Genomic DNA, 11,147 nt, shown 5'->3' with positions numbered 1-11,147 from the left:
GTTTTGTATAAGGTGTGAGTAGAGTCGGTTCCAGGAGCAGAGACGTTCAGCTACTTCACTCGACATTTGAGGTGAGTTTTCCTCCAGTAGGAATGGGTCGAAGGCACCAATGCCGACCTGTTTATGTATGTTAGCGTATGCCAGACTTAGGTCCGATGCCGGGGTTAGCCCGATGTAGGTTGTATGTTTCCGGACATAAGTATGATGCTGGGGAAAGCCCGGGGAATGTTTGTATGCTTGATGTCTTCGTGATTCTTGCATGTGTATGTTTATATCTTTCGGGCTTCGGTCCGATGCCGGGGCAAACCCGAGGAATGTTTAGCTTATATGCTATGTGTTATATGTTTCGGGCTTCAGTCCGATGCTAGGGCAAGCCTGAGGAATGTTTATATGTTTATGTTATATGCTTGTTGATATGTTATATGTATACCAGACTTCGGTTCGATGCCGAGCGAAACCCATGCCGGACTTCGGTCCGATGCCGGGCGGGGCCCGTTGTAGCGGGCAAGGCCCAATGAATGTTATTATGTGATTATGTGTATGGTATGTCGTACTTTGGGGAGACTCACTAAGCTTTGTGCTTACAGTTTTCAGTTTTGGTTTCAGGTACTTTCGTTAGTAAGGTGAAGAGCTCGGGATGATTGCATCGCATACACTACAACGTTTAGCCTGGGATGATTTACTCTGATATTTGGACATGTGATTTTGATATACTGTTTTGATATGATGTTTTGAGATATTACCACTTATGTTTTACGAGATGATTTGGATTTCTATGGTTTTATTTATAAATCAAAACAAAATTTTTGGACCCTATTTTGGGGATGTTACATTTTTGCTTTTGGGTCCCTACACGAAACAATTAACATAAACCATGAATGATTAATCGCAAATTACAGATTTCAAAAACTCGAATGGTGATTATGGTTATTAAGTTGCTTACCTCGTGTTGGATTTTGGGAATCCTAGGAAAAAAATTCCCCTACCCATTCAGCCGAATTGTCCAAATCACAATCACCATCAAGATTTGCAGGACAAGTATGTGGATCTTCAGAAATCTATAAGAAATAAAATTGACGTATTTAGTACTAATTTAAAGTGCAATGATTAAAACAGAGAAAAAGGCGTAATGCCTAACAAAAGGGTAAAATCAAACAGATTAAGTTAAATATTCAATGCATTACCACTGCATGAAAGATCACATTGAAACAGAGAAAAAACAGTAAGTACTTCCCAACTTTCATATTTGTCATTTCATTCAGATCCAAATAACCTAAATTGAAATAGAAAAAGGATCAAACGTTAGTAACAAAACAAAATAATTATCAAAACATAAGGGATGATGAATGCAACAGTGTGGTTCAGCCCCCAATTTCAAATCAAGTGAAGAGAAAACATACGATCAGAAGAAGTACTAAAATTGTTTTTTTTTTTTTCAAAATCTGATCATATAAAATGTTCGTATAAAATATGGTAAAGATTGTGAAATAATATACATACCTTGATTAGGAAAGGTTTTCACGACGCTTATAACATCGTTCTTTGATAATCCATCTTTCTCATACATTCTGTAAACAATATTCATGATATCGTCGATGTTAGGCTGCATGTTCCACAATTTTAAGAAATTAAACTCGTGAATAGTTAAATAAATTATATAAAGTCGTATGAAAAATACTACTAGTATAAAAGGTTTTCACGATCCTCCAATCTTGTCCAATGCTAACTCTTGTTGGATTCATCAATGTGCCAACAACTATTTTGTTGTTCAATGTCATTTGAGTGTTTTCTGAATAACAATAACAATTAACAAATAAAATAATTTTCATTTCATTTATGAACAACCATAGTATAACTATAATTAATTAAAGGATCTAAAATGTTGGTTTGATTATTTCATGAACATATTTAAAGTATTGAATTGACCAAAGGGAAAGTACAATAGTCGACCATTATTTTCATCCAATCAGATTTGTGGCTCACCAAATCTACCAAGACCCGCATCGATATCATTGATCATCAAGCAGCTCATTTTCCCCTGTTTTAAACAATCCAAAAGTAATGACAAGATAAAATCAACTAATTAGTTTTGAAAAAACAACACTTTAGAGTTTAGACTTAACACACATATGATAGTTAAAGAGGTAAAACTTCTAACCCGATTTTCAACGACTGTATGAAAATTGTAATTTGTATAAGTAAAACATTCATCAAAACCATTTTATCAGCTCTCTCTGATTCTAACTCTCCAGCAGACATGATCACAGGTAAAATTCCCATTGCCTGGAAAATAATTTCAGTTTGAAATGTTTTTCCTTGCCCTTTTCCTCCCCAAATGCCTAATAAACAGATGCAAAGAATCAGAGTTTTCAAACATTTACAGACTGTCATCTAATACTAATATATTTTTCTTGCCTCTTACCCTCTTAGGTGACAAGAGATCTTCCCACGCATTACAACCAACATCAATGGAGTCTATCTCGCTGCCAACATCAACCAATTTACACAAAATCAGTAGAAAAAGAAGAATGTGAGAATTAAGAACAATCATAAATTTTTCATCAGAACAGAGCAGTATGTGTGCTTGGAGAGATTAATTAAGTTGGCATACTCATTCCATTCAATAACAGAAGCATTTAGCAAACTGACAAACAACAACTTACCAGATCCAATGAATTTGCGGAGACTATGTGGGGGTTCATCGCAGGAGAAGTAGTGCGAGAGCAGATGGAGACAGAGATATAAATATTTGGTGGTGTAATGGCATAATATTGGTGGTGGTGCGCTATGGGTGAAATAGTGGTGTAGAAGAACGAGGAATGAGGAATCAGTTCATGATGGGGGCTTTTTCTGGTTTATGGTGTGCGATGTCTAGTGGCGATGGTGGGGCCACTCTAGGGTTAGGGCTTCCAGTTAACAGTGTCCGATGGTGGCGTTGGTGGTGGCAGCGAGATAGAGTTAGGGTTTCTCATCTAGTCATAAGGTAGAAGCAGGGTTGCAGACGCCGATGAAGGTAACGATAACGTCGAGAGGATGGCGATAGCGACGACTTTAGGAGGGTAGTGGTAACGGACGCCTATCGGAGATTGAAGAAAGTAAGGAGGTAGACGTAATAGATTTGGTAGAAACGACGGCTGATAGTGTGTAGAGGATATTAGGGTTTTCCACATGTAGACATAGAAGAAGCTACGACTGTACATTACAATGATACGTGCGTGTATACGTTTACATTGTAAGCTTAATAGATGTACATGGTGTTATAAAATGTATACCTCTTAATTTTCAAGACATCCTCCTTAATAAATAAATGTTTTTTCGCCATATGTCAATATCTCATGAGTTTTGACAGTTGTCATTAAGTGGTATTTTTGAATAAATGTTTTTTCCATTTGTCATTTTCTTATTTTTTATCCTTCTTAATTAACACATCATATTTACACCTTAATTAATAATTGCCTTAATTGAAAATAATTAATAAATTACAATATTACAACTCATATAGTATTTAACATGTTTCCTTTTATATTCAAATTTAAAAATAATTCTTGTTTAACATTCATATATATTTTTTTTTTTATCAAACCCATATAACATATGGGTCTCACAACTAGTAGACAATATGTTTAATAAGATACTAAAGATAAAGATGGTTATAGACGGTTTCTCTTTAACAATATCAATTTAAATTTTATTTTATTAATTATTCTTTGTAATCGGTATAATATTATAGTTTCCAACTATATGTTATACAATTTTTATCATACAGTTTGACTTTCTTATTTTATACTACTTTCTTATTTCGCCTATTTCGTGTATTGTATTACCGTGAAAAGTGAAAACACACTTAAAGTTTGAATTTTGAATTTTGATTGCAATGGACAGAAGAGGAAACGATGCACCGGCGATCGGCATTGACCTTGGAACAACGTACTCATGTGTCGTCGTTTGGAAGCATGATCACATCCAAATCATTCCCAACGATCAGGGCAATAGAACCACACCGTCTTGTGTTGCTTTCAGTGATGCAGAACGTTTAATCGGCGATGGCGCCAAGAACCAAGTGGCCATGAACCCTGCTAACACCATATTTGGTAAGCCTTTTGCTCGTTATTCTTAAATGTTGTTCATCTTATTATGATCAAGTATAGGAAAATTCCATATTCAGCCGAAGGAATTGTAATAAAGAGTTCAATATATTTGAATCGTCATCCGATCCTAAGAAGATTGTTTCTGAATGAAATTTCTTCAAATTGAACCACAATCAAATCCATTGAAGCATTCTATCCTTGTTATAAACTAATCTTTGAAGCAAGGTTGACCGCCCAGATGTTCCATTTTAGGATTTTAGGGTTTTATGGGTTTAGCTATGCATGGGTTTCAGGAAAAACTAAGAAAACAACAAATTACGTACCTACATCAAGACTGGTGTTATTTGGGAACAGTTTAAATACATTACAACATTTACTATAAGCACTAGCTTTGGTTATCATTGTGTTGGAAACTGGGATATATATATATATATATATATATATATATATATATATATATATAGGGTTAAGTTCAAATAAGAACACTATTTAATATGAAAACGTGATAACACTGCTTTATGTTACTATTCTACTATGAATTTTGTATATACAACGATATGACATTATTTATCAACAAATATACGAACAATTACACATTAATATTCACATTAAAATTTTGTATTTACAACTGTATAACATTATTTATCACCGAATATATGAGCAATCACATATTTAACATTCACATTAGAATTTACTAAATTACTACATATGTATATAAATTTTATAGTAGAATAACAATATAAAATTGAATATATTCATATTATAACTACTACAATACTATATATATTAAATTCATAGTAGAATAATAACATAAAGTAGTTTTCTCACGTTCTCACATTAAATAGTGTTCTCATTTGAACTTAACCCTATATATATATATATATATATATATATATATATATATATATATATATATATATATAGCTAGTTATATCTACTTCTTGATTGTTTCCAAATTTAATTTCTGTTGCATTTTACTTTGTCAATTCAATATCAATGAAAATATTTGGCTATTGGCTTATTAACCGTGTATATGCAGATGCTAAGAGGTTAATTGGAAGGAGATTCAGTGATTCCAAAGTGCAGGATGACATCAAGTTGTGGCCATTTAGGGTCATACAAGGGCCTGCTGACACACCAAAGATTGTTGTCTCCTTCAAAGGTGAAGAGAAGGAATTTTCGGCAGAAGAAGTTTCATCCATGATTCTTGGGAAGATGAAAGAAACTGCTGAGTCATACCTTGGAAAACCTGTGAAAGATGCTGTGATAACTGTCCCAGCTTACTTTAACGATTCGCAAACGTCAAGCAACAAAAGATGCTGGTGCTATTGCTGGACTTAATGTCATGCGAATCATCAATGAGCCAACAGCAGCTGCGATTGCTTATGGTCTTGACAATAAGTCTGATATTACTCGCAAGATCATTGTGCTGGTCTTCGATTTGGGTGGTGGCACTTTCGATGTCTCTCTATTGACCATTGCAAAAGGTGGAACCATTGAGGTGAAAGCTGTTGGTGGTGACACTCATTTGGGAGGTGAGGATTTTGATAACCGCATGGTGGATCATTGTGCTCAAGAATTCAAAAGGAGATGGAATAAAGACTTAACAGGGAACAAAAGAGCATTGGGGAGGCTGAGATGTGCTTGTGAGAAAGCAAAAAGGATTCTCTCATGCAGTATTCAAACTTCCATCGAAATAGATGGCTTGCATGAGGGGATTGATTTTTCCATGAAATTCAGTCGAGCTAAATTTGAAGAGCTGAACATGAGTTTCTTCGATAAATGTATTGCGACTGCGAATGCATGTTTAAGCGATGCAAAGATGAAGAAATCGTGTGTAAAGGAGGTGATTCTTGTTGGTGGGTCAACTAGAATACCAAAAATCCAGTGTATGTTGCAGGAATGTTTTGAAAGGAAGGAGCTGCGCAAGAGTGTGAACCCTGATGAGGCTGTTGCGTATGGTGCAGCTGTTATGGCTGCAAAGTTAAGTGGCAACAATGATAAACGTGTTCGAGATTTAGTGTTATTGGACGTCACTCCTTTGTCCCTTGGTCAAGAAACAAAAGGAGAAAAATTAACTGTTGTGATCCCACGGAACACTCCAGTACCTACGAAGAAATCCAAAGAGTTTCATACATGTCATGACAACCAATCTCATACAACTATTAGTGTGTATCAAGGTGAAAGAGCACGCATCCAAAGATAACCATTTGTTGGGGGAGTACACACTTTCAGGACTACCACTGGCTCCAAAAGGAATTACAAAGTTCAGAAACAGCTTTGAAATAGATAACAATGGTATCCTAACAGTGACGTCAGAGATATTATCAACCCGTAAGAGGAAGAAAGTCACGATTACCAACGAAAACGGAAGACTCTCCAAGGAAGAGGTTGAGAGAATGATAGAAGATGCTGACAAGTACAAACAGGAGGACCAAGAATACATGAAGAAAGCAGCTGCAGCCAATGCATTGGATGACTGCATATACGACATAAAGAATATGATAAAAAGCATGGAGCATGGTGAGAGGTTGAAGAAAATGAAGAAGGCAGTTGATTATACCACCAATTGGCTCGATCATAACCAAGCTCCATCTCTTGATGAGCTTCAACACATGAAGGAACATCTCGAGGCTGTATGTATGCCCACGTTTTAGTCATCAAATCATGGGCATTAACCTCAGGTTGCTTCTATGGTCTTCTTTGTTTCCATTAGATTCTTAAGACGAACCAATTCAAGACAGTAAATCAAGAACCATTTTGTTTCGATTTGTTCAATTGTGAACAAAAAGATGAACATGATCAGTTGATGGGTTAGCCTATATTTTTTGTTGCTTATGTTTTCACTTGGGATGCTATTTCGGCTGTCCTCATGCAAGATATCAGTATCTAATTTTGGTACATTATATATAGGGCTCAAAAAAATCAAACCAACCCGATTCCAACAAAAAATTAGAGGGTTGGGTTGAGATTTTCAATCCATTTAAGTTAAATGGGTCAACCCACCTAACCCATTTAGTTAAATAGATTGAGTTGGATAAAACTTATCGACTTGTTTTCAGTCCGCCAACCTATTTAACTTTAATATATATTTAATTTAATAATTATTTAAATACTATCATGTATTAATCAAATTTATAATATATTAATTATAATATTGTATATTATTTATGTGTTATAAAAAGTGAAATTTTAGTTCCTATCATTTTTCTTAGCGACGACAATACTAGTCACTCTCCAAAATCACTTTTAAATTAAACATTTTTAATGTTATTTGAATAATTTATTTGTATTTGTGAACTGGATTTGTGTTTTTGTCATATTTAGAAATTTTATTTATGTTTGGAACTAATTTAAGTGGTGTAATAATTCATTAAATTATTTATTTTTTGATTTTAAATGGGTTCACCTAAGTTTAACTCATTTATTTAATAGGTTGTGTCGAAAACTATATAAATAGATGAACCTGTTGAGAACCTATTTATCTAAAATGTTGGGTTAGTTGGAAATGTCAACCAATTTAAATAAATAAGATGGGTTGGGTTGAAATCTTTTACCCAATTAATAAATCATTGAACTCGAACCCGACCAAAATTGACCTATTATCATGGCTAATTATGTATGTATTTTGAAAAACTAGCATTCCATATGCATCTGTTGATTGATGTTTTTTTTAAACAACAAGACTTTATTAAAAGAAGCAATAAGCTAGAAGTTACATGTTGAGATATAGAGGATTAGCAGCCCAAAATTCCCAAATGAGATACCTTCCCCACTCTGTTCTATTCTTAAGCCATAAAAAGGCCATGGCTTTAACATCGAAAGCCAACATGGAAGAGCTTTCACCTTACTTTTAAATACTAACCGTTCCTATATGCCCAAATCACCCACAAAAAAGCCCTTGAGATTGCCTAAAACATCTGTTTCCTTCCTTCTTTTCCTGTTGTTAGAAGTGGTCCTTAAGAACATCTTTAACTCACTCATATTTTTCATTTTTTCCTTCATTCCTCTCCAACCCAACTCCATTTATTCCCCCCCCCCCCCCCCCCCCCAAATTCAAAGTTAATCGTCATTTTGGGATAAATGAATAGTATTTTGTTATTTATTAAAGTATATTAATTAATGCTAAATATAAATTTGATTTTTGTTTATCAAATTCATATAAAAATTTAAATAAATATTGAAATTTTAAAATATAACTTATTTTACAAAACCTTATAATTAAGTGTTATAAATATAATCTCATTTATTTAATATTTGTAACGACCCAATTTTTCAAAAGAATTTTTTTCATTTTTGATTAACCAAACACATCTCATAAATCACGAAATCCAAATATAATTGTTTTAAAACTCATATCAATTACAATTTTTATTTCAAACATCAAAGTGTCCCATAAAACGCCATGAGAGAGTGCACGTCGCGTCATCAAGCTTTGCCCTTGTCCTTGGGCTCAGATGTACCTAAAAAAAATCCAAAACCTGTAAGCTACTGCTTAGTAAGTCCCCTAGAGCATACCCCACACACAATCCACATAACACATATAATATTAGCTATAAAAGCTACATATACCACATAAGACATGCATACTAACATATAAGGATGCTCTGGGCTCCCCCCCAGGGTCGTATACCTTCATGCCATGGGCTCCCCCACATGGTCTTTACCTAGGAATGCCATGGGCTCCCCCACATGGTCTTATATCCAACTGCCACAGGCTCCCCCGGGGTCTTCCATGCAATAACATACATAAACAACTAACATATCATATATCACAGAAGTATCTATCATACTACATGACACATACAAAAACATATAAGGATGTCGTGGGCTCCCCCCAGTGTCTTATACCATCATGCCATGGGCTCCCCCACATGGTCTTTACCTAGGAATGTCATGGGCTCCCCCACATGGTCTTATATCCAACTGCCACGGGCTCCCCCCCCCCCCCCCCCCTCGAGGTCTTCCATACAAATATCATATAATCACTAGCATACAACTTAGCATAAAGCTAACTATCATACCACATATCTCTACTACAACTAGTGTACCACATAACATAAAATGGGCCGACCTTGGTGCCCTAGACCCATGGGTATGGTGAGAAGACTCAACTCTCACGAATGCTAAACTGACAAGCTAGAATTAGATATGTCCCACGTGCTGCTCCAACTCAACCACCTATAGCATCATAAGATAGACTTGTTATCATCCTAAAATTACTCTCAAAGTCAACCTTGGTCAAAGTCAAGGTCAACAATCCATGTTGACCTCAACTCGTCGAGTGTATCTAGTGACTTGTTGAGTTCTTATCGGGTCCAGAAAACCTGGTCAAACCCTAGCCAACTCGACGAGTTGTTTCATCAAATCGAAGAGTTCACTTGATATCCAGAAGGCGGGGAAACCCAATCCAACTCATCGAGTTACTAGGGAAACTCGTCGAGTCCAATTTCCTATTTGCTTGTTATGATGATACACCAAATGTAGGGACTCCAGGGCTTGGATCTGAATCCTTAAGGTGTCTAAAAGGATAAAGTTTCCAACTTTACCCTCTAGAACCATTCCAAATGCTCTAAGGCCCTTATTAAAGTTTGGAAAGCTTCAAAGCTTTTCCATAAAGTCCAAAACTCTAGCGATCTGGAATCCCTCCTTTCATAAGAGTTTCTAGTCCTCAAAACGTTCCAAAGATGGAGGCTTTATGGACATGCATGTCCAATGCATGTCCTTAGGTCAAAATGGCCAAAAATAGAGAAATATGCCCTAAAAACCCTTGCATGGCGTCCTTGCTTGTCCAAAGGCTAGATCTAGCCCACCTTGGGACCATTTTGCCATAGAGATCCATAAAGTTGCAAACTTTATGAACCCCATGCATGAAATCAACAAGAAGGATAGGAAATGAAGATTAAACTCAAGGTCTAGCCATATTCTAATATAAAAATCGAATCTTGAAGACTTACAACAGTCCATAAGATGGTTAAGCTCAAGAGTGGAGGCTTGGTTTGCTGGATCTTCTCATTCTTCTCACTATCTCCTTCTTCTTAAGCTTCAAAAGTCACTTTAGCTCACAAAATGAAAGATAATGGTTTTGCACATACGTTCTTAGGGTTTGGAGGCTGATGGAAGGTCAACCTCAAGGTTCTTAAGGAGATTATATAGGGTGCAAACCCTAAAATTAGGGTTTTCTCTCTTCAGCTCCTACTCGTTGAGTCAATACTTCCGACTCGTCGAGTAGGCCTGCCCCCGCATCCATGAGATGGCCTCTACTTGACGAGTTGGGGCTTCCAACTCGCCGAGTCCATGCACAAACCTTAAAAATTCATGTAAATTACTTAATACCTGAAATAGGTGTTACAATATTATTGTAATGAAAAAAATATATATTATGTATTTGTTAAAACCAAATTAGTAGAAAGAGTGTGTTTGACAATTTGTATAAGTTGGAAGAATGAAATATATTAAGAATATACTTTTGTGGGGTAACAAATAAAGTAGGATTGGAGATGAAACACTATTTACCCCATTTTTTACTCCACTTTGGGGGGGGGGGGATGGAAGTGGGTTGGAGATGGTCTAACATGACATCCAATGCTTTGCGGTCATTGAAGTGAGGAAGGTCTTTCCACCAGTTAAGCAAAAAAGCACCCAACTAAGCAAAATTACAAAAAAGGAGCAAAAAAGCACCCAACTAAGCAAAATTACAAAAAAAGTGTCACTGCTTCTATAAAGAGACTGTCTAGATCAATTTGAAAAGGCTTCAAGTCAACATTCAAGTGACTAATTTTTCTCGTTACAACCTCCTTTGGGCCACCGGTCTAATCGTCCCTAAACCCCAATTAACCCAATAAATAGATCTATTAACCCTCTTCCATATATTGTCTGTGCTACCACCATTTAGTAAGAAGAGCAAGGTTAGAAGCTTTTAAACTTCCAATGTTCAAACCACCCAATTCTTTGTAGTTCATTGTTTCAATGTTTTGTGCCAAGCAATCTAAGTGATGTTTTTGTGATCCGAAGAGCTACCCCATAAGAACCCGTTGAGAATACTTTATAGTTTGGAAA

General features: G+C 35.7%; 1 pseudogene; it reads left to right on the top strand.

The window, feature by feature from the left end:
• The first annotated feature begins 3,874 nt into the window (after nucleotides 1-3,874).
• LOC145075617 (heat shock cognate 70 kDa protein-like) lies at nucleotides 3,875-6,745 on the top strand (annotated as a pseudogene).
• Nucleotides 6,746-11,147: the final 4,402 nt, after the last annotated feature.

This window comes from Lactuca serriola, chromosome 9 (assembly GCF_051521515.1).
Source record: "Lactuca serriola cultivar US96UC23 chromosome 9, Lser_US96UC23_V15, whole genome shotgun sequence".
NCBI classification, from domain to species: domain Eukaryota; kingdom Viridiplantae; phylum Streptophyta; class Magnoliopsida; order Asterales; family Asteraceae; genus Lactuca; species Lactuca serriola.
This window is presented reverse-complemented; position numbering and strand designations above follow the sequence as displayed.